General features: G+C 42.2%; 1 protein-coding gene across 1 annotated transcript in view; it reads right to left on the bottom strand.

Moving 5' to 3' along the window:
• The window catches only part of LOC309550224 (uncharacterized protein), a gene marked incomplete at its 5' end in the record, with an annotated part of 831917 nt that overhangs the window by 67990 nt on the left and 743625 nt on the right, over nt 1–20302 (bottom strand). The gene's annotated exons all lie outside the window — the stretch shown is intronic.

Below are 20302 nucleotides of genomic sequence, written 5' to 3'. Positions count from 1 at the left end.
CCTTGGCAGAGTTAAAAAATTTTGAAAACATTATCTATTTATTTATTTATTCATTTATTTGTTTGAGATCCTGAGGAATCCCAATGAGCTTTTCCAAGGCCCTCCCTGACCGCAGTAGCAAATAGTTTTTACAGAGCTGGTTTGCTTGTCCCAGCATCTGACCCTCCTCTTTTCACAGTACGGGCTTGGGACCAGCCACGGCAGAGTTAAAAATGTTGAAAACATTATTTATTTATTTATTCATTTATTTGTTTGAGATCCTGAGGAATCCCAATCAGCTTTTCCAAGGCCCTCCCTGACCGCAGTAGCAAATAGTTTTTACAGAGCTGGTTTGCTTGTCCCAGCATCTGACCCTCCTCTTTTCATAGCACGGGCTTGGGACCAGCCACGGCAGAGTTAAAAATGTTGAAAACATTATTTATTTATTTATTCATTTATTTGTTTGAGATCCTGAGGAATCCCAATGAGCTTTTCCAAGGCCCTCCCTGACCACAGTAGCAAATATTTTTTACAGAGCTGGTTTGCTTGTCCCAGCATCTGACCCTCCTCTTTTCACAGCACGGGCTTGGGACCGGCCACGGCAGAGTTAAAAAATGTTGAAAACATTATTTATTTATTTATTTATTCATTTATTTGTTTGAGATCCTGAGGAATCCCAATGAGCTTTTCCAAGGCCCTCCCTGACCGCAGTAGCAAATAGTTTTTACAGAGCTGGTTTGCTTGTCCCAGCATCTGACCCTCCTCTTTTCACAGCACGGGCTTGGGACTGGCCACGGCAGAGTTAAAAAATGTTGAAAACATTATTTATTTATTTATTTATTCATTTATTTGTTTGAGATCCTGAGGAATCCCAATGAGCTTTTCCAAGGCCCTCCCTGACCGCAGTAGCAAATAGTTTTTACAGAGCTGGTTTGCTTGTCCCAGCATCTGACCCTCCTCTTTTCATAGCACGGGCTTGGGACCAGCCACGGCAGAGTTAAAAATGTTGAAAACATTATTTATTTATTTTTTCATTTATTTGTTTGAGATCCTGAGGAATCCCAATGAGCTTTTCCAAGGCCCTCCCTGACCGCAGTAGCAAATAGTTTTTACAGAGCTGGTTTGCTTGTCCCAGCATCTGACCCTCCTCTTTTCACAGCATGGGCTTGGGACCGGCCACGGCAGAGTTAAAAAATGTTAAAAACTTTATTTATTTATTTATTTATTCATTTATTTGTTTGAGATCCTGAGGAATCCCAATGAGCTTTTCCAAGGCCCTCCCTGACCACAGTAGCAAATAGTTTTTACAGAGCTGGTTTGCTTGTCCCAGCATCTGACCCTCCTCTTTTCACAGCACGGGCTTGGGACCGGCCACGGCAGAGTTAAAAAATGTTGAAAACATTATTTATTTATTTATTCATTTATTTGTTTGAGATCCTGAGGAATCCCAATGAGATTTTCCAAGGCCCTCCCTGACTGCAGTAGCAAATAGTTTTTACAGAGCTGGTTTGCTTGTCCCAGCATCTGACCCTCCTCTTTTCACAGCACGGGCTTGGGACCGGCCACGGCAGAGTTAAAAAATGTTGAAAACATTATTTATTTATTTATTTGTTCATTTATTTGTTTGAGATCCTGAGGAATCCCAATGAGCTTTTCCAAGGCCCTCCCTGACCACAGTAGCAAATAGTTTTTACAGAGCTGATTTGCTTGTCCCAGCATCTGACCCTCCACTTTTCACAGCACGGGCTTGGGACCGGCCACGGCAGAGTTAAAAAATGTTAAAAACTTTATTTATTTATTTATTTATTTATTCATTTATTTGTTTGAGATCCTGAGGAATCCCAATGAGCTTTTCCAAGGCCCTCCCTGACCACAGTAGCAAATATTTTTTACAGAGCTGGTTTGCTTGTCCCAGCATCTGACCCTCCTCTTTTCACAGCACGGGCTTGGGACCGGCCACGGCAGAGTTAAAAAATGTTGAAAACATTATTTATTTATTTATTTATTCATTTATTTGTTTGAGATCCTGAGGAATCCCAATGAGCTTTTCCAAGGCCCTCCCTGACCGCAGTAGCAAATAGTTTTTACAGAGCTGGTTTGCTTGTCCCAGCATCTGACCCTCCTCTTTTCACAGCACGGGCTTGGGACCGGCCACGGCAGAGTTAAAAAATGTTGAAAACATTATTTATTTATTTATTTATTTATTCATTTATTTGTTTGAGATCCTGAGGAATCCCAATGAGCTTTTCCAAGGCCCTCCCTGACCACAGTAGCAAATATTTTTTACAGAGCTGGTTTGCTTGTCCCAGCATCTGACCCTCCTCTTTTCACAGCACGGGCTTGGGACCGGCCACGGCAGAGTTAAAAAATGTTGAAAACATTATTTATTTATTTATTTATTCCTTTATTTGTTTGAGATCCTGAGGAATCCCAATGAGCTTTTCCAAGGCCCTCCCTGACTGCAGTAGCAAATATTTTTTACAGAGCTGGTTTGCTTGTCCCAGCATCTGACCCTCCTCTTTTCACAGCACGGGCTTGGGACCGGCCACGGCAGAGTTAAAAAATGTTGAAAACATTATCTATTTATTTATTTATTCATTTATTTGTTTGAGATCCTGAGGAATCCCAATGAGCTTTTCCAAGGCCCTCCCTGACCGCAGTAGCAAATAGTTTTTACAGAGCTGGATTGCTTGTCCCAGCATCTGACCCTCCTCTATTTACAGTACGGGCTTGGGACCAGCCACGGCAGAGTTAAAAATGTTGAAAACATTATTTATTTATTTATTAATTTATTTGTTTGAGATCCTGAGGAATCCCAATCAGCTTTTCCAAGGCCCTCCCTGACCGCAGTAGCAAATCGTTTTTACAGAGCTGGTTTGCTTGTCCCAGCATCTGACCCTCCTCTTTTCACAGCACGGGCTTGGGACTGGCCACAGCAGAGTTAAAAAATGTTGAAAACATTATTTATTTATTTATTCATTTATTTGTTTGAGATCCTGAGGAATCCCAATGAGCTTTTCCAAGGCCCTCCCTGACCGCAGTAGCAAATATTTTTTACAGAGCTGGTTTGCTTGTCCCAGCATCTGACCCTCCTCTTTTCACAGCACGGGCTTGGGACTGGCCACAGCAGAGTTAAAAAATGTTGAAAACATTATTTATTTATTTATTCATTTATTTGTTTGAGATCCTGAGGAATCCCAATGAGCTTTTTCCAAGGCCCTCCCTGACCGCAGTAGCAAATAGTTTTTACAGAGCTGGTTTGCTTGTCCCAGCATCAGACCCTCCTCTTTTCACAGCACGGGCTTGGGACCGGCCACGGCAGAGTTAAAAAATGTTGAAAACATTATTTATTTATTTATTCCTTTATTTGTTTGAGATCCTGAGGAATCCCAATGAGCTTTTCCAAGGCCCTCCCTGACTGCAGTAGCAAATATTTTTTACAGAGCTGGTTTGCTTGTCCCAGCATCTGACCCTCCTCTTTTCACAGCACGGGCTTGGGACCGGCCACGGCAGAGTTAAAAAATGTTGAAAACATTATCTATTTATTTATTTATTCATTTATTTGTTTGAGATCCTGAGGAATCCCAATGAGCTTTTCCAAGGCCCTCCCTGACCGCAGTAGCAAATAGTTTTTACAGAGCTGGTTTGCTTGTCCCAGCATCTGACCCTCCTCTATTTACAGTACGGGCTTGGGACCAGCCACGGCAGAGTTAAAAATGTTGAAAACATTATTTATTTATTTATTCATTTATTTGTTTGAGATCCTGAGGAATCCCAATCAGCTTTTCCAAGGCCCTCCCTGACCGCAGTAGCAAATAGTTTTTACAGAGCTGGTTTGCTTGTCCCAGCATCTGAACCTCCTCTTTTCACAGCACGGGCTTGGGACTGGCCACAGCAGAGTTAAAAAATGTTGAAAACATTATTTATTTATTTATTCATTTATTTGTTTGAGATCCTGAGGAATCCCAATGAGCTTTTCCAAGGCCCTCCCTGACCGAAGTAGCAAATAGTTTTTACAGAGCTGGTTTGCTTGTCCCAGCATCTGACCCTCCTCTTTTCACAGCACGGGCTTGGGACCGGCCATGGCAGAGTTAAAAAATGTTGAAAACATTATTTATTTATTTATTTATTCATTTATTTGTTTGAGATCCTGAGGAATCCCAATGAGCTTTTCCAAGGCCCTCCCTGACCGCAGTAGCAAATAGTTTTTACAGAGCTGGTTTGCTTGTCCCAGCATCTGACCCTCCTCTTTTCACAGCACGGGCTTGGGACCGGCCACGGCAGAGTTTAAAAATGTTGAAAACATTATTTATTTATTTATTCCTTTATTTGTTTGAGATCCTGAGGAATCCCAATGAGCTTTTCCAAGGCCCTCCCTGACTGCAGTAGCAAATAGTTTTTACAGAGCTGGTTTGCTTGTCCCAGCATCTGACCCTCCTCTTTTCACAGCACGGGTTTGGGACCGGCCACGGCAGAGTTAAAAAATGTTGAAAACATTATTTATTTATTTATTTATTCATTTATTTCTTTGAGATCCTGAGGAATCCCAATGAGCTTTTCCAAGGCCCTCCCTGACCGCAGTAGCAAATAGTTTTTACAGAGCTTGTTTGCTTGTCCCAGCATCTGACCCTCCTCTTTTCACAGCACGGGCTTGGGACCGGCCACGGCAGAGTTAAAAAATGTTGAAAACATTATTTATTTATTTATTTATTCATTTATTTGTTTGAGATCCTGAGGAATCCCAATGAGCTTTTCCAAGGCCCTCCCTGACCGCAGTAGCAAATAGTTTTTACAGAGCTGGTTTGCTTGTCCCAGCATCTGACCCTCCTCTTTTCACAGCACGGGCTTGGGACCGGCCACGGCAGAGTTAAAAAATGTTGAAAACATTATTTATTTATTTATTTATTCATTTATTTGTTTGAGATCCTGAGGAATCACAATGAGCTTTTCCAAGGCCCTCCCTGACCACAGTAGCGAATCGTTTTTACAGAGCTGGTTTGCTTGTCCCAGCATCTGACCCTCCCCTTTTAACAGCACAGGCTTGGAACCGGCCACGGCAGAGTTAAAAAATGTTGAAAACATTATTTATTTATTTATTCATTTATTTGTTTGAGATCCTGAGGAATCCCAATGAGCTTTTCCAAGGCCCTCCCTGACCGCAGTAGCAAATAGTTTTTACAGAGCTGGTTTGCTTGTCCCAGCATCTGACCCTCCTCTTTTCAAAGCACGGGCTTGGGACCGGCCACGGCAGAGTTAAAAAATGTTGAAAACATTATTTATTTATTTATTCATTTATTTGTTTGAGATCCTGAGGAATCCCAATGAGCTTTTCCAAGGCCCTCCCTGACCGCAGTAGCAAATAGTTTTTACAGAGCTGGTTTGCTTGTCCCAGCATCTGACCCTCCTCTTTTCATAGCACGGGCTTGGGACCAGCCACGGCAGAGTTAAAAATGTTGAAAACATTATTTATTTATTTATTCATTTATTTGTTTGAGATCCTGAGGAATCCCAATGAGCTTTTCCAAGGCCCTCCCTGACCGCAGTAGCAAATAGTTTTTACAGAGCTGGTTTGCTTGTCCCAGCATCTGACCCTCCTCTTTTCACAGCACGGGCTTGGGACCGGCCACGGCAGAGTTAAAAAATGTTAAAAACTTTATTTATTTATTTATTTATTCATTTATTTGTTTGAGATCCTGAGGAATCCCAATGAGCTTTTCCAAGGCCCTCCCTGACCACAGAAGCAAATAGTTTTTACAGAGCTGGTTTGCTTGTCCCAGCATCTGACCCTCCTCTTTTCACAGCACGGGCTTGGGACCGGCCACGGCAGAGTTAAAAAATGTTGAAAACATTATTTATTTATTTATTCATTTATTTGTTTGAGATCCTGAGGAATCCCAATGAGCTTTTCCAAGGCCCTCCCTGACTGCAGTAGCAAATAGTTTTTACAGAGCTGGTTTGCTTGTCCCAGCATCTGAACCTCCTCTTTTCACAGCACGGGCTTGGGACCGGCCACGGCAGAGTTAAAAAATGTTGAAAACATTATTTATTTATTTATTCATTTATTTGTTTGAGATCCTGAGGAATCCCAATCAGCTTTTCCAAGGCCCTCCCTAACCGCAGTAGCAAATAGTTTTTACAGAGCTGGTTTGCTTGTCCCAGCATCTGACCCTCCTCTTTTCACAGCACGGGCTTGGGACCGGCCACGGCAGAGTTAAAAAATGTTGAAAACATTATTTATTTATTTATTCATTTATTTGTTTGAGATCCTGAGGAATCCCAATGAGCTTTTCCAAGGCCCTCCCTGACCGCAGTAGCAAATAGTTTTTACAGAGCTGATTTGCTTGTCCCAGCATCTGACCCTCCACTTTTCACAGCACGTGCTTGGGACCGGCCACGGCAGAGTTAAAAAATGTTAAAAACTTTATTTATTTATTTATTTATTTATTCATTTATTTGTTTGAGATCCTGAGGAATCCCAATGAGCTTTTCCAAGGCCCTCCCTGACCACAGTAGCAAATATTTTTTACAGAGCTGGTTTGCTTGTCCCAGCATCTGACCCTCCTCTTTTCACAGCACGGGCTTGGGACCGGCCACGGCAGAGTTAAAAAATGTTGAAAACATTATTTATTTATTTATTTATTCATTTATTTGTTTGAGATCCTGAGGAATCCCAATGAGCTGCTTTTCCAAGGCCCTCCCTGACCGCAGTAGCAAATAGTTTTTACAGAGCTGTTTTGCTTGTCCCAGCATCTGACCCTCCTCTTTTCACAGCACGGGCTTGGGACCGGCCACGGCAGAGTTAAAAAATGTTGAAAACATTATTTATTTATTTATTCATTTATTTGTTTGAGATCCTGAGGAATCCCAATGAGCTTTTCCAAGGCCCTCCCTGACCGCAGTAGCAAATAGTTTTTACAGAGCTGGTTTGCTTGTCCCAGCATCTGACCCTCCTCTTTTCACAGCACGGGCTTGGGACCGGCCACGGCAGAGTTAAAAAATGTTGAAAACATTATTTATTTATTTATTTATTCATTTATTTGTTTGAGATCCTGAGGAATCCCAATGAGCTTTTCCAAGGCCCTCCCTGACCGCAGTAGCAAATAGTTTTTACAGAGCTGGTTTGCTTGTCCCAGCATCTGACCCTCCACTTTTCATAGCACGGGCTTGGGACCAGCCACGGCAGAGTTAAAAATGTTGAAAACATTATTTATTTATTTATTCATTTATTTGTTTGAAATCCTGAGGAATCCCAATGAGCTTTTCCAAGGCCCTCCCTGACCGCAGTAGCAAATAGTTTTTACAGAGCTGGTTTGCTTGTCCCAGCATCTGACCCTCCTCTTTTCACAGCATGGGCTTGGGACCGGCCATGGCAGAGTTAAAAAATGTTAAAAACTTTATTTATTTATTTATTTATTTATTCATTTATTTGTTTGAGATCCTGAGGAATCCCAATGAGCTTTTCCAAGGCCCTCCCTGACCGCAGTAGCAAATAGTTTTTACAGAGCTGGTTTGCTTGTCCCAGCATCTGACCCTCCTCTTTTCACAGCACGGGCTTGGGACCGGCCACGGCAGAGTTAAAAAACGTTGAAAACATTATTTATTTATTTATTTATTCATTTATTTGTTTGAGATCCTGAGGAATCCCAATGAGCTTTTCCAAGGCCCTCCCTGACCGCAGTAGCAAATAGTTTTTACAGAGCTGGTTTGCTTGTCCCAGCATCTGACCCTCCTCTTTTCATAGCACGGGCTTGGGACCGGCCACGGCAGAGTTAAAAAATGTTGAAAACATTATTTATTTATTTATTCATTTATTTGTTTGAGATCCTGAGGAATCCCAATGAGATTTTCCAAGGCCCTCCCTGACTGCAGTAGCAAATAGTTTTTACAGAGCTGGTTTGCTTGTCCCAGCATCTGACCCTCCTCTTTTCACAGCACGGGCTTGGGACCGGCCACGGCAGAGTTAAAAAATGTTGAAAACATTATTTATTTATTTATTCATTTATTTGTTTGAGATCCTGAGGAATCCCAATCAGCTTTTCCAAGGCCCTCCCTGACCGCAGTAGCAAATAGTTTTTACAGAGCTGGTTTGCTTGTCCCAGCATCTGACCCTCCTCTTTTCACAGCACGGGCTTGGGACCGGCCACGGCAGAGTTAAAAAATGTTGAAAACATTATTTATTTATTTATTTATTCATTTATTTGTTTGAGATCCTGAGGAATCCCAATGAGCTTTTCCAAGGCCCTCCCTGACCACAGTAGCAAATATTTTTTACAGAGCTGGTTTGCTTGTCCCAGCATCTGACCCTCCTCTTTTCACAGCACGGGCTTGGGACCGGCCACGGCAGAGTTAAAAAATGTTGAAAACATTATTTATTTATTTATTTATTCATTTATTTGTTTGAGATCCTGAGGAATCCCAATGAGCTTTTCCAAGGCCCTCCCTGACTGCAGTAGCAAATAGTTTTTACAGAGCTGGTTTGCTTGTCCCAGCATCTGACCCTCCTCTTTTCATAGCACGGGCTTGGGACCAGCCACGGCAGAGTTAAAAATGTTGAAAACATTATTTATTTATTTATTCATTTATTTGTTTGAGATCCTGAGGAATCCCAATGAGCTTTTCCAAGGCCCTCCCTGACCGCAGTAGCAAATAGTTTTTACAGAGCTGGTTTGCTTGTCCCAGCATCTGACCCTCCTCTTTTCACAGCACGGGCTTGGGACTGGCCACGGCAGAGTTAAAAAATGTTGAAAACATTATTTATTTATTTATTCATTTATTTGTTTGAGATCCTGAGGAATCCCAATCAGCTTTTCCAAGGCCCTCCCTGACCGCAGTAGCAAATAGTTTTTACAGAGCTGGTTTGCTTGTCCCAGCATCTGACCCTCCTCTTTTCACAGCACGGGCTTGGGACAGGCCACGGCAGAGTTAAAAAATGTTAAAAACTTTATTTATTTATTTATTCATTTATTTGTTTGAGATCCTGAGGAATCCCAATGAGCTTTTCCAAGGCCCTCCCTGACCGCAGTAGCAAATAGTTTTTACAGAGCTGGTTTGCTTGTCCCAGCATCTGACCCTCCTCTTTTCACAGCACGGGCTTGGGACCGGCCACGGCAGAGTTAAAAAATGTTGAAAACATTATTTATTTATTTATTCATTTATTTGTTTGAGATCCTGAGGAATCCCAATGAGATTTTCCAAGGCCCTCCCTGACCGCAGTAGCAAATAGTTTTTACAGAGCTGGTTTGCTTGTCCCAGCATCTGACCCTCCTCTTTTCACAGCACGGGCTTGGGACCGGCCACGGCAGAGTTAAAAAATGTTGAAAACATTATTTATTTATTTATTCATTTATTTGTTTGAGATCCTGAGGAATCCCAATCAGCTTTTCCAAGGCCCTCCCTGACCGCAGTAGCAAATAGTTTTTACAGAGCTGGTTTGCTTGTCCCAGCATCTGACCCTCCTCTTTTCACAGCACGGGCTTGGGACCGGCCACGGCAGAGTTAAAAAATGTTGAAAACATTATTTATTTATTTATTTATTCATTTATTTGTTTAAGATCCTGAGGAATCCCAATGAGCTTTTCCAAGGCCCTCCCTGACCGCAGTAGCAAATAGTTTTTACAGAGCTGATTTGCTTGTCCCAGCATCTGACCCTCCACTTTTCACAGCACGGGCTTGGGACCGGCCACGGCAGAGTTAAAAAATGTTAAAAACTTTATTTATTTATTTATTCATTTATTTGTTTGAGATCCTGAGGAATCCCAATGAGCTTTTCCAAGGCCCTCCCTGACCACAGTAGCAAATATTTTTTACAGAGCTGGTTTGCTTGTCCCAGCATCTGACCCTCCTCTTTTCACAGCACGGGCTTGGGACCGGCCACGGCAGAGTTAAAAAATGTTGAAAACATTATTTATTTATTTATTTATTCATTTATTTGTTTGAGATCCTGAGGAATCCCAATGAGCTTTTCCAAGGCCCTCCCTGACCGCAGTAGCAAATAGTTTTTACAGAGCTGGTTTGCTTGTCCCAGCATCTGACCCTCCTCTTTTCACAGCACGGGCTTGGGACCGGCCACGGCAGAGTTAAAAAATGTTGAAAACATTATTTATTTATTTATTTATTCATTTATTTGTTTGAGATCCTGAGGAATCCCAATGAGCTTTTCCAAGGCCCTCCCTGACCACAGTAGCAAATAGTTTTTACAGAGCTGGTTTGCTTGTCCCAGCATCTGACCCTCCTCTTTTCACAGCACGGGCTTGGGACCGGCCACGGCAGAGTTAAAAAATGTTGAAAACATTATCTATTTATATATTTATTCATTTATTTGTTTGAGATCCTGAGGAATCCCAATGAGCTTTTCCAAAGCCCTCCCTGACCGCAGTAGCAAATAGTTTTTACAGAGCTGGTTTGCTTGTCCCAGCATCTGACCCTCCTCTTTTCACAGTACGGGCTTGGGACCAGCCACGGCAGAGTTAAAAATGTTGAAAACATTATTTATTTATTTATTCATTTATTTGTTTGAGATCCTGAGGAATCCCAATCAGCTTTTCCAAGGCCCTCCCTGACCGCAGTAGCAAATAGTTTTTACAGAGATGGTTTGCTTGTCCCAGCATCTGACCCTCCTCTTTTCATAGCACGGGCTTGGGACCAGCCACGGCAGAGTTAAAAATGTTGAAAACATTATTTATTTATTTATTCATTTATTTGTTTGAGATCCTGAGGAATCCCAATGAGCTTTTCCAAGGCCCTCCCTGACCGCAGTAGCAAATAGTTTTTACAGAGCTGGTTTGCTTGTCCCAGAATCTGACTCTCCTCTTTTCACAGCACGGGCTTGGGACTGGCCACGGCAGAGTTAAAAAATGTTGAAAACATTATTTATTTATTTATTCATTTATTTGTTTGAGATCCTGAGGAATCCCAATCAGCTTTTCCAAGGCCCTCCCTGACCGCAGTAGCAAATAGTTTTTACAGAGCTGGTTTGCTTGTCCCTGCATCTGACCCTCCTCTTTTCACAGCACGGGCTTGGGACCGGCCACGGCAGAGTTAAAAAATGTTGAAAACTTTATTTATTTATTTATTTATTCATTTATTTGTTTGAGATCCTGAGGAATCCCAATGAGCTTTTCCAAAGCCCTCCCTGACCACAGTAGCAAATAGTTTTTACAGAGCTGGTTTGCTTGTCCCAGCATCTGACCCTCCTCTTTTCACAGCACGGGCTTGGGACCGGCCACGGCAGAGTTAAAAAATGTTGAAAACATTATTTATTTATTTATTTATTCATTTATTTGTTTAAGATCCTGAGGAATCCCAATGAGCTTTTCCAAGGCCCTCCCTGACCGCAGTAGCAAATAGTTTTTACAGAGCTGATTTGCTTGTCCCAGCATCTGACCCTCCACTTTTCACAGCACGGGCTTGGGACCGGCCACGGCAGAGTTAAAAATGTTGAAAACATTATTTATTTATTTATTCATTTATTTGTTTGAGATCCTGAGGAATCCCAATGAGCTTTTCCAAGGCCCTCCCTGACCGCAGTAGCAAATAGTTTTTACAGAGCTGGTTTGCTTGTCCCAGCATCTGACCCTCCTCTTTTCACAGCACGGGCTTGGGACTGGCCACGGCAGAGTTAAAAAATGTTGAAAACATTATTTATTTATTTATTCATTTATTTGTTTGAGATCCTGAGGAATCCCAATGAGCTTTTCCAAGGCCCTCCCTGACCGCAGTAGCAAATAGTTTTTACAGAGCTGGTTTGCTTGTCCCAGCATCTGACCCTCCTCTTTTCATAGCACGGGCTTGGGACCAGCCACGGCAGAGTTAAAAATGTTGAAAACATTATTTATTTATTTATTCATTTATTTGTTTGAGATCCTGAGGAATCCCAATGAGCTTTTTCCAAGGCCCTCCCTGACCGCAGTAGCAAATAGTTTTTACAGAGCTGGTTTGCTTGTCCCAGCATCAGACCCTCCTCTTTTCACAGCACGGGCTTGGGACCGGCCACGGCAGAGTTAAAAAATGTTGAAAACATTATTTATTTATTTATTCCTTTATTTGTTTGAGATCCTGAGGAATCCCAATGAGCTTTTCCAAGGCCCTCCCTGACTGCAGTAGCAAATATTTTTTACAGAGCTGGTTTGCTTGTCCCAGCATCTGACCCTCCTCTTTTCACAGCACGGGCTTGGGACCGGCCACGGCAGAGTTAAAAAATGTTGAAAACATTATCTATTTATTTATTTATTCATTTATTTGTTTGAGATCCTGAGGAATCCCAATGAGCTTTTCCAAGGCCCTCCCTGACCGCAGTAGCAAATAGTTTTTACAGAGCTGGTTTGCTTGTCCCAGCATCTGACCCTCCTCTATTTACAGTACGGGCTTGGGACCAGCCACGGCAGAGTTAAAAATGTTGAAAACATTATTTATTTATTTATTCATTTATTTGTTTGAGATCCTGAGGAATCCCAATCAGCTTTTCCAAGGCCCTCCCTGACCGCAGTAGCAAATAGTTTTTACAGAGCTGGTTTGCTTGTCCCAGCATCTGACCCTCCTCTTTTCACAGCACGGGCTTGGGACTGGCCACAGCAGAGTTAAAAAATGTTGAAAACATTATTTATTTATTTATTCATTTATTTGTTTGAGATCCTGAGGAATCCCAATGAGCTTTTCCAAGGCCCTCCCTGACCGAAGTAGCAAATAGTTTTTACAGAGCTGGTTTGCTTGTCCCAGCATCTGACCCTCCTCTTTTCACAGCACGGGCTTGGGACCGGCCATGGCAGAGTTAAAAAATGTTGAAAACATTATTTATTTATTTATTTATTCATTTATTTGTTTGAGATCCTGAGGAATCCCAATGAGCTTTTCCAAGGCCCTCCCTGACCGCAGTAGCAAATAGTTTTTACAGAGCTGGTTTGCTTGTCCCAGCATCTGACCCTCCTCTTTTCACAGCACGGGCTTGGGACCGGCCACGGCAGAGTTAAAAAATGTTGAAAACATTATTTATTTATTTATTCCTTTATTTGTTTGAGATCCTGAGGAATCCCAATGAGCTTTTCCAAGGCCCTCCCTGACTGCAGTAGCAAATAGTTTTTACAGAGCTGGTTTGCTTGTCCCAGCATCTGACCCTCCTCTTTTCACAGCACGGGTTTGGGACCGGCCACGGCAGAGTTAAAAAATGTTGAAAACATTATTTATTTATTTATTTATTCATTTATTTCTTTGAGATCCTGAGGAATCCCAATGAGCTTTTCCAAGGCCCTCCCTGACCGCAGTAGCAAATAGTTTTTACAGAGCTGGTTTGCTTGTCCCAGCATCTGACCCTCCTCTTTTCACAGCACGGGCTTGGGACCGGCCACGGCAGAGTTAAAAAATGTTGAAAACATTATTTATTTATTTATTTATTCATTTATTTGTTTGAGATCCTGAGGAATCCCAATGAGCTTTTCCAAGGCCCTCCCTGACCGCAGTAGCAAATAGTTTTTACAGAGCTGGTTTGCTTGTCCCAGCATCTGACCCTCCTCTTTTCACAGCACGGGCTTGGGACCGGCCACGGCAGAGTTAAAAAATGTTGAAAACATTATTTATTTATTTATTTATTCATTTATTTGTTTGAGATCCTGAGGAATCACAATGAGCTTTTCCAAGGCCCTCCCTGACCACAGTAGCGAATCATTTTTACAGAGCTGGTTTGCTTGTCCCAGCATCTGACCCTCCCCTTTTAACAGCACAGGCTTGGAACCGGCCACGGCAGAGTTAAAAAATGTTGAAAACATTATTTATTTATTTATTCATTTATTTGTTTGAGATCCTGAGGAATCCCAATGAGCTTTTCCAAGGCCCTCCCTGACCGCAGTAGCAAATAGTTTTTACAGAGCTGGTTTGCTTGTCCCAGCATCTGACCCTCCTCTTTTCAAAGCACGGGCTTGGGACCGGCCACGGCAGAGTTAAAAAATGTTGAAAACATTATTTATTTATTTATTCATTTATTTGTTTGAGATCCTGAGGAATCCCAATGAGCTTTTCCAAGGCCCTCCCTGACCGCAGTAGCAAATAGTTTTTACAGAGCTGGTTTGCTTGTCCCAGCATCTGACCCTCCTCTTTTCATAGCACGGGCTTGGGACCAGCCACGGCAGAGTTAAAAATGTTGAAAACATTATTTATTTATTTATTCATTTATTTGTTTGAGATCCTGAGGAATCCCAATGAGCTTTTCCAAGGCCCTCCCTGACCGCAGTAGCAAATAGTTTTTACAGAGCTGGTTTGCTTGTCCCAGCATCTGACCCTCCTCTTTTCACAGCACGGGCTTGGGACCGGCCACGGCAGAGTTAAAAAATGTTAAAAACTTTATTTATTTATTTATTTATTCATTTATTTGTTTGAGATCCTGAGGAATCCCAATGAGCTTTTCCAAGGCCCTCCCTGACCACAGAAGCAAATAGTTTTTACAGAGCTGGTTTGCTTGTCCCAGCATCTGACCCTCCTCTTTTCACAGCACGGGCTTGGGACCGGCCACGGCAGAGTTAAAAAATGTTGAAAACATTATTTATTTATTTATTCATTTATTTGTTTGAGATCCTGAGGAATCCCAATCAGCTTTTCCAAGGCCCTCCCTAACCGCAGTAGCAAATAGTTTTTACAGAGCTGGTTTGCTTGTCCCAGCATCTGACCCTCCTCTTTTCACAGCACGGGCTTGGGACCGGCCACGGCAGAGTTAAAAAATGTTGAAAACATTATTTATTTATTTATTCATTTATTTGTTTGAGATCCTGAGGAATCCCAATGAGCTTTTCCAAGGCCCTCCCTGACCGCAGTAGCAAATAGTTTTTACAGAGCTGATTTGCTTGTCCCAGCATCTGACCCTCCACTTTTCACAGCACGGGCTTGGGACCGGCCACGGCAGAGTTAAAAAATGTTAAAAACTTTATTTATTTATTTATTTATTTATTCATTTATTTGTTTTAGATCCTGAGGAATCCCAATGAGCTTTTCCAAGGCCCTCCCTGACCACAGTAGCAAATATTTTTTACAGAGCTGGTTTGCTTGTCCCAGCATCTGACCCTCCTCTTTTCACAGCACGGGCTTGGGACCGGCCACGGCAGAGTTAAAAAATGTTGAAAACATTATTTATTTATTTATTTATTCATTTATTTGTTTGAGATCCTGAGGAATCCCAATGAGCTGCTTTTCCAAGGCCCTCCCTGACCGCAGTAGCAAATAGTTTTTACAGAGCTGTTTTGCTTGTCCCAGCATCTGACCCTCCTCTTTTCACAGCACGGGCTTGGGACCGGCCACGGCAGAGTTAAAAAATGTTGAAAACATTATTTATTTATTTATTCATTTATTTGTTTGAGATCCTGAGGAATCCCAATGAGCTTTTCCAAGGCCCTCCCTGACCGCAGTAGCAAATAGTTTTTACAGAGCTGGTTTGCTTGTCCCAGCATCTGACCCTCCTCTTTTCACAGCACGGGCTTGGGACCGGCCACGGCAGAGTTAAAAAATGTTGAAAACATTATTTATTTATTTATTTATTCATTTATTTGTTTGAGATCCTGAGGAATCCCAATGAGCTTTTCCAAGGCCCTCCCTGACCGCAGTAGCAAATAGTTTTTACAGAGCTGGTTTGCTTGTCCCAGCATCTGACCCTCCTCTTTTCATAGCACGGGCTTGGGACCAGCCACGGCAGAGTTAAAAATGTTGAAAACATTATTTATTTATTTATTCATTTATTTGTTTGAAATCCTGAGGAATCCCAATGAGCTTTTCCAAGGCCCTCCCTGACCGCAGTAGCAAATAGTTTTTACAGAGCTGGTTTGCTTGTCCCAGCATCTGACCCTCCTCTTTTCACAGCATGGGCTTGGGACCGGCCATGGCAGAGTTAAAAAATGTTAAAAACTTTATTTATTTATTTATTTATTTATTCATTTATTTGTTTGAGATCCTGAGGAATCCCAATGAGCTTTTCCAAGGCCCTCCCTGACCACAGTAGCAAATAGTTTTTACAGAGCTGGTTTGCTTGTCCCAGCATCTGACCCTCCTCTTTTCACAGCACGGGCTTGGGACCGGCCACGGCAGAGTTAAAAAATGTTGAAAACATTATTTATTTATTTATTCATTTATTTGTTTGAGATCCTGAGGAATCCCAATGAGATTTTCCAAGGCCCTCCCTGACTGCAGTAGCAAATAGTTTTTACAGAGCTGGTTTGCTTGTCCCAGCATCTGACCCTCCTCTTTTCACAGCACGGGCTTGGGACCGGCCACGGCAGAGTTAAAAAATGTTGAAAACATTATTTATTTATTTATTCATTTATTTGTTTGAGATCCTGAGGAATCCCAATCAGCTTTTCCAAGGCCCTCCCTGACCGCAGTAGCAAATAGTTTTTACAGAGCTGGTTTGCTTGTCCCAGCATCTGACCCTCCTCTTTTCACAGCACGGGCTTGGGACCGGCCACGGCAGAGTTAAAAAATTTTGAAAACATTATTTATTTATTTATTTATTCATTTATTTGTTTGAGATCCTGAGGAATCCCAATGAGCTTTTCCAAGGCCCTCCCTGACCACAGTAGCAAATATTTTTTACAGAGCTGGTTTGCTTGTCCCAGCATCTGACCCTCCTCTTTTCACAGCACGGGCTTGGGACCGGCCACGGCAGAGTTAAAAAATGTTGAAAACATTATTTATTTATTTATTTATTCATTTATTTGTTTGAGATCCTGAGGAATCCCAATGAGCTTTTCCAAGGCCCTCCCTGACCGCAGTAGCAAATAGTTTTTACAGAGCTGGTTTGCTTGTCCCAGCATCTGACCCTCCTCTTTTCATAGCACGGGCTTGGGACCAGCCACGGCAGAGTTAAAAATGTTGAAAACATTATTTATTTATTTATTCATTTATTTGTTTGAGATCCTGAGGAATCCCAATGAGCTTTTCCAAGGCCCTCTCTGACCGCAGTAGCAAATAGTTTTTACAGAGCTGGTTTGCTTGTCCCAGCATCTGACCCTCCTCTTTTCACAGCACGGGCTTGGGACTGGCCACGGCAGAGTTAAAAAATGTTGAAAACATTATTTATTTATTTATTCATTTATTTGTTTGAGATCCTGAGGAATCCCAATCAGCTTTTCCAAGGCCCTCCCTGACCGCAGTAGCAAATAGTTTTTACAGAGCTGGTTTGCTTGTCCCAGCATCTGACCCTCCTCTTTTCACAGCACGGGCTTGGGACAGGCCACGGCAGAGTTAAAAAATGTTAAAAACTTTATTTATTTATTTATTCATTTATTTGTTTGAGATCCTGAGGAATCCCAATGAGCTTTTCCAAGGCCCTCCCTGACCGCAGTAGCAAATAGTTTTTACAGAGCTGGTTTGCTTGTCCCAGCATCTGACCCTCCTCTTTTCACAGCACGGGCTTGGGACCGGCCACGGCAGAGTTAAAAAATGTTGAAAACATTATTTATTTATTTATTCATTTATTTGTTTGAGATCCTGAGGAATCCCAATGAGCTTTTCCAAGGCCCTCCCTGACCACAGTAGCAAATAGTTTTTACAGAGCTGGTTTGCTTGTCCCAGCATCTGACCCTCCTCTTTTCACAGCACGGGATCGGGACCGGCCACGGCAGAGTTAAAAAATGTTGAAAACATTATTTATTTATTTATTCATTTATTTGTTTGAGATCCTGAGGAATCCCAATCAGCTTTTCCAAGGCCCTCCCTGACCGCAGTAGCAAATAGTTTTTACAGAGCTGGTTTGCTTGTCCCAGCATCTGACCCTCCTCTTTTCACAGCACGGGCTTGGGACCGGCCACGGCAGAGTTAAAAAATGTTGAAAACATTATTTATTTATTTATTTATTCATTTATTTGTTTAAGATCCTGAGGAATCCCAATGAGCTTTTCCAAGGCCCTCCCTGACCGCAGTAGCAAATAGTTTTTACAGAGCTGATTTGCTTGTCCCAGCATCTGACCCTCCACTTTTCACAGCACGGGCTTGGGACCGGCCACGGCAGAGTTAAAAAATGTTAAAAACTTTATTTATTTATTTATTCATTTATTTGTTTGAGATCCTGAGGAATCCCAATGAGCTTTTCCAAGGCCCTCCCTGACCACAGTAGCAAATATTTTTTACAGAGCTGGTTTGCTTGTCCCAGCATCTGACCCTCCTCTTTTCACAGCACGGGCTTGGGACCGGCCACGGCAGAGTTAAAAAATGTTGAAAACATTATTTATTTATTTATTTATTCATTTATTTGTTTGAGATCCTGAGGAATCCCAATGAGCTTTTCCAAGGCCCTCCCTGACCGCAGTAGCAAATAGTTTTTACAGAGCTGGTTTGCTTGTCCCAGCATCTGACCCTCCTCTTTTCACAGCACGGGCTTGGGACCGGCCACGGCAGAGTTAAAAAATGTTGAAAACATTATTTATTTATTTATTTATTCATTTATTTGTTTGAGATCCTGAGGAATCCCAATGAGCTTTTCCAAGGCCCTCCCTGACCACAGTAGCAAATAGTTTTTACAGAGCTGGTTTGCTTGTCCCAGCATCTGACCCTCCTCTTTTCACAGCACGGGCTTGGGACCGGCCACGGCAGAGTTAAAAAATGTTGAAAACATTATCTATTTATATATTTATTCATTTATTTGTTTGAGATCCTGAGGAATCCCAATGAGCTTTTCCAAGGCCCTCCCTGACCGCAGTAGCAAATAGTTTTTACAGAGCTGGTTTGCTTGTCCCAGCATCTGACCCTCCTCTTTTCACAGTACGGGCTTGGGACCAGCCACGGCAGAGTTAAAAATGTTGAAAACATTATTTATTTATTTATTCATTTATTTGTTTGAGATCCTGAGGAATCCCAATCAGCTTTTCCAAGGCCCTCCCTGACCGCAGTAGCAAATAGTTTTTACAGAGCTGGTTTGCTTGTCCCAGCATCTGACCCTCCTCTTTTCATAGCACGGGCTTGGGACCAGCCACGGCAGAGTTAAAAATGTTGAAAACATTATTTATTTATTTATTCATTTATTTGTTTGAGATCCTGAGGAATCCCAATGAGCTTTTCCAAGGCCCTCCCTGACCGCAGTAGCAAATAGTTTTTACAGAGCTGGTTTGCTTGTCCCAGCATCTGACTCTCCTCTTTTCACAGCACGGGCTTGGGACTGGCCACGGCAGAGTTAAAAAATGTTGAAAACATTATTTATTTATTTATTCATTTATTTGTTTGAGATCCTGAGGAATCCCAATCAGCTTTTCCAAGGCCCTCCCTGACCGCAGTAGCAAATAGTTTTTACAGAGCTGGTTTGCTTGTCCCTGCATCTGACCCTCCTCTTTTCACAGCACGGGCTTGGGACCGGCCACGGCAGAGTTAAAAAATGTTGAAAACTTTATTTATTTATTTAGTTATTTATTCATTTATTTGTTTGAGATCCTGAGGAATCCCAATGAGCTTTTCCAAAGCCCTCCCTGACCACAGTAGCAAATAGTTTTTACAGAGCTGGTTTGCTTGTCCCAGCATCTGACCCTCCTCTTTTCACAGCACGGGCTTGGGACCGGCCACGGCAGAGTTAAAAAATGTTGAAAACATTATTTATTTATTTATTTATTCATTTATTTGTTTAAGATCCTGAGGAATCCCAATGAGCTTTTCCAAGGCCCTCCCTGACCGCAGTAGCAAATCGTTTTTACAGAGCTGGTTTGCTTGTCCCAGCATCTGACCCTCCTCTTTTCATAGCACGGGCTTGGGACCAGCCACGGCAGAGTTAAAAATGTTGAAAACATTATTTATTTATTTATTCATTTATTTGTTTGAGATCCTGAGGAATCCCAATGAGCTTTTCCAAGGCCCTCCCTGACCGCAGTAGCAAATAGTTTTTACAGAGCTGGTTTGCTTGTCCCAGCATCTGACCCTCCTCTTTTCACAGCACGGGCTTGGGACCGGCCACGGCAGAGTTAAAAAATGTTAAAAACTTTATTTATTTATTTATTTATTCATTTATTTGTTTGAGATCCTGAGGAATCCCAATGAGCTTTTCCAAGGCCCTCCCTGACCACAGTAGCAAATAGTTTTTACAGAGCTGGTTTGCTTGTCCCAGCATCTGACCCTCCTCTTTTCACAGCACGGGCTTGGGACCGGCCACGGCAGAGTTAAAAAATGTTGAAAACATTATTTATTTATTTATTCATTTATTTGTTTGAGATCCTGAGGAATCCCAATGAGCTTTTCCAAGGCCCTCCCTGACTGCAGTAGCAAATAGTTTTTACAGAGCTGGTTTGCTTGTCCCAGCATCTGAACCTCCTCTTTTCACAGCACGGGCTTGGGACCGGCCACGGCAGAGTTAAAAAATGTTGAAAACATTATTTAT

This window comes from Pelophylax lessonae (genome assembly GCF_965119305.1).
Source record: "Pelophylax lessonae genome assembly, chromosome: 3".
In the NCBI taxonomy this organism is placed as follows: domain Eukaryota; kingdom Metazoa; phylum Chordata; class Amphibia; order Anura; family Ranidae; genus Pelophylax; species Pelophylax lessonae.
Note: the sequence above shows the minus strand (reverse complement) of the source record. Positions and strands in the feature narration are given on the sequence as shown.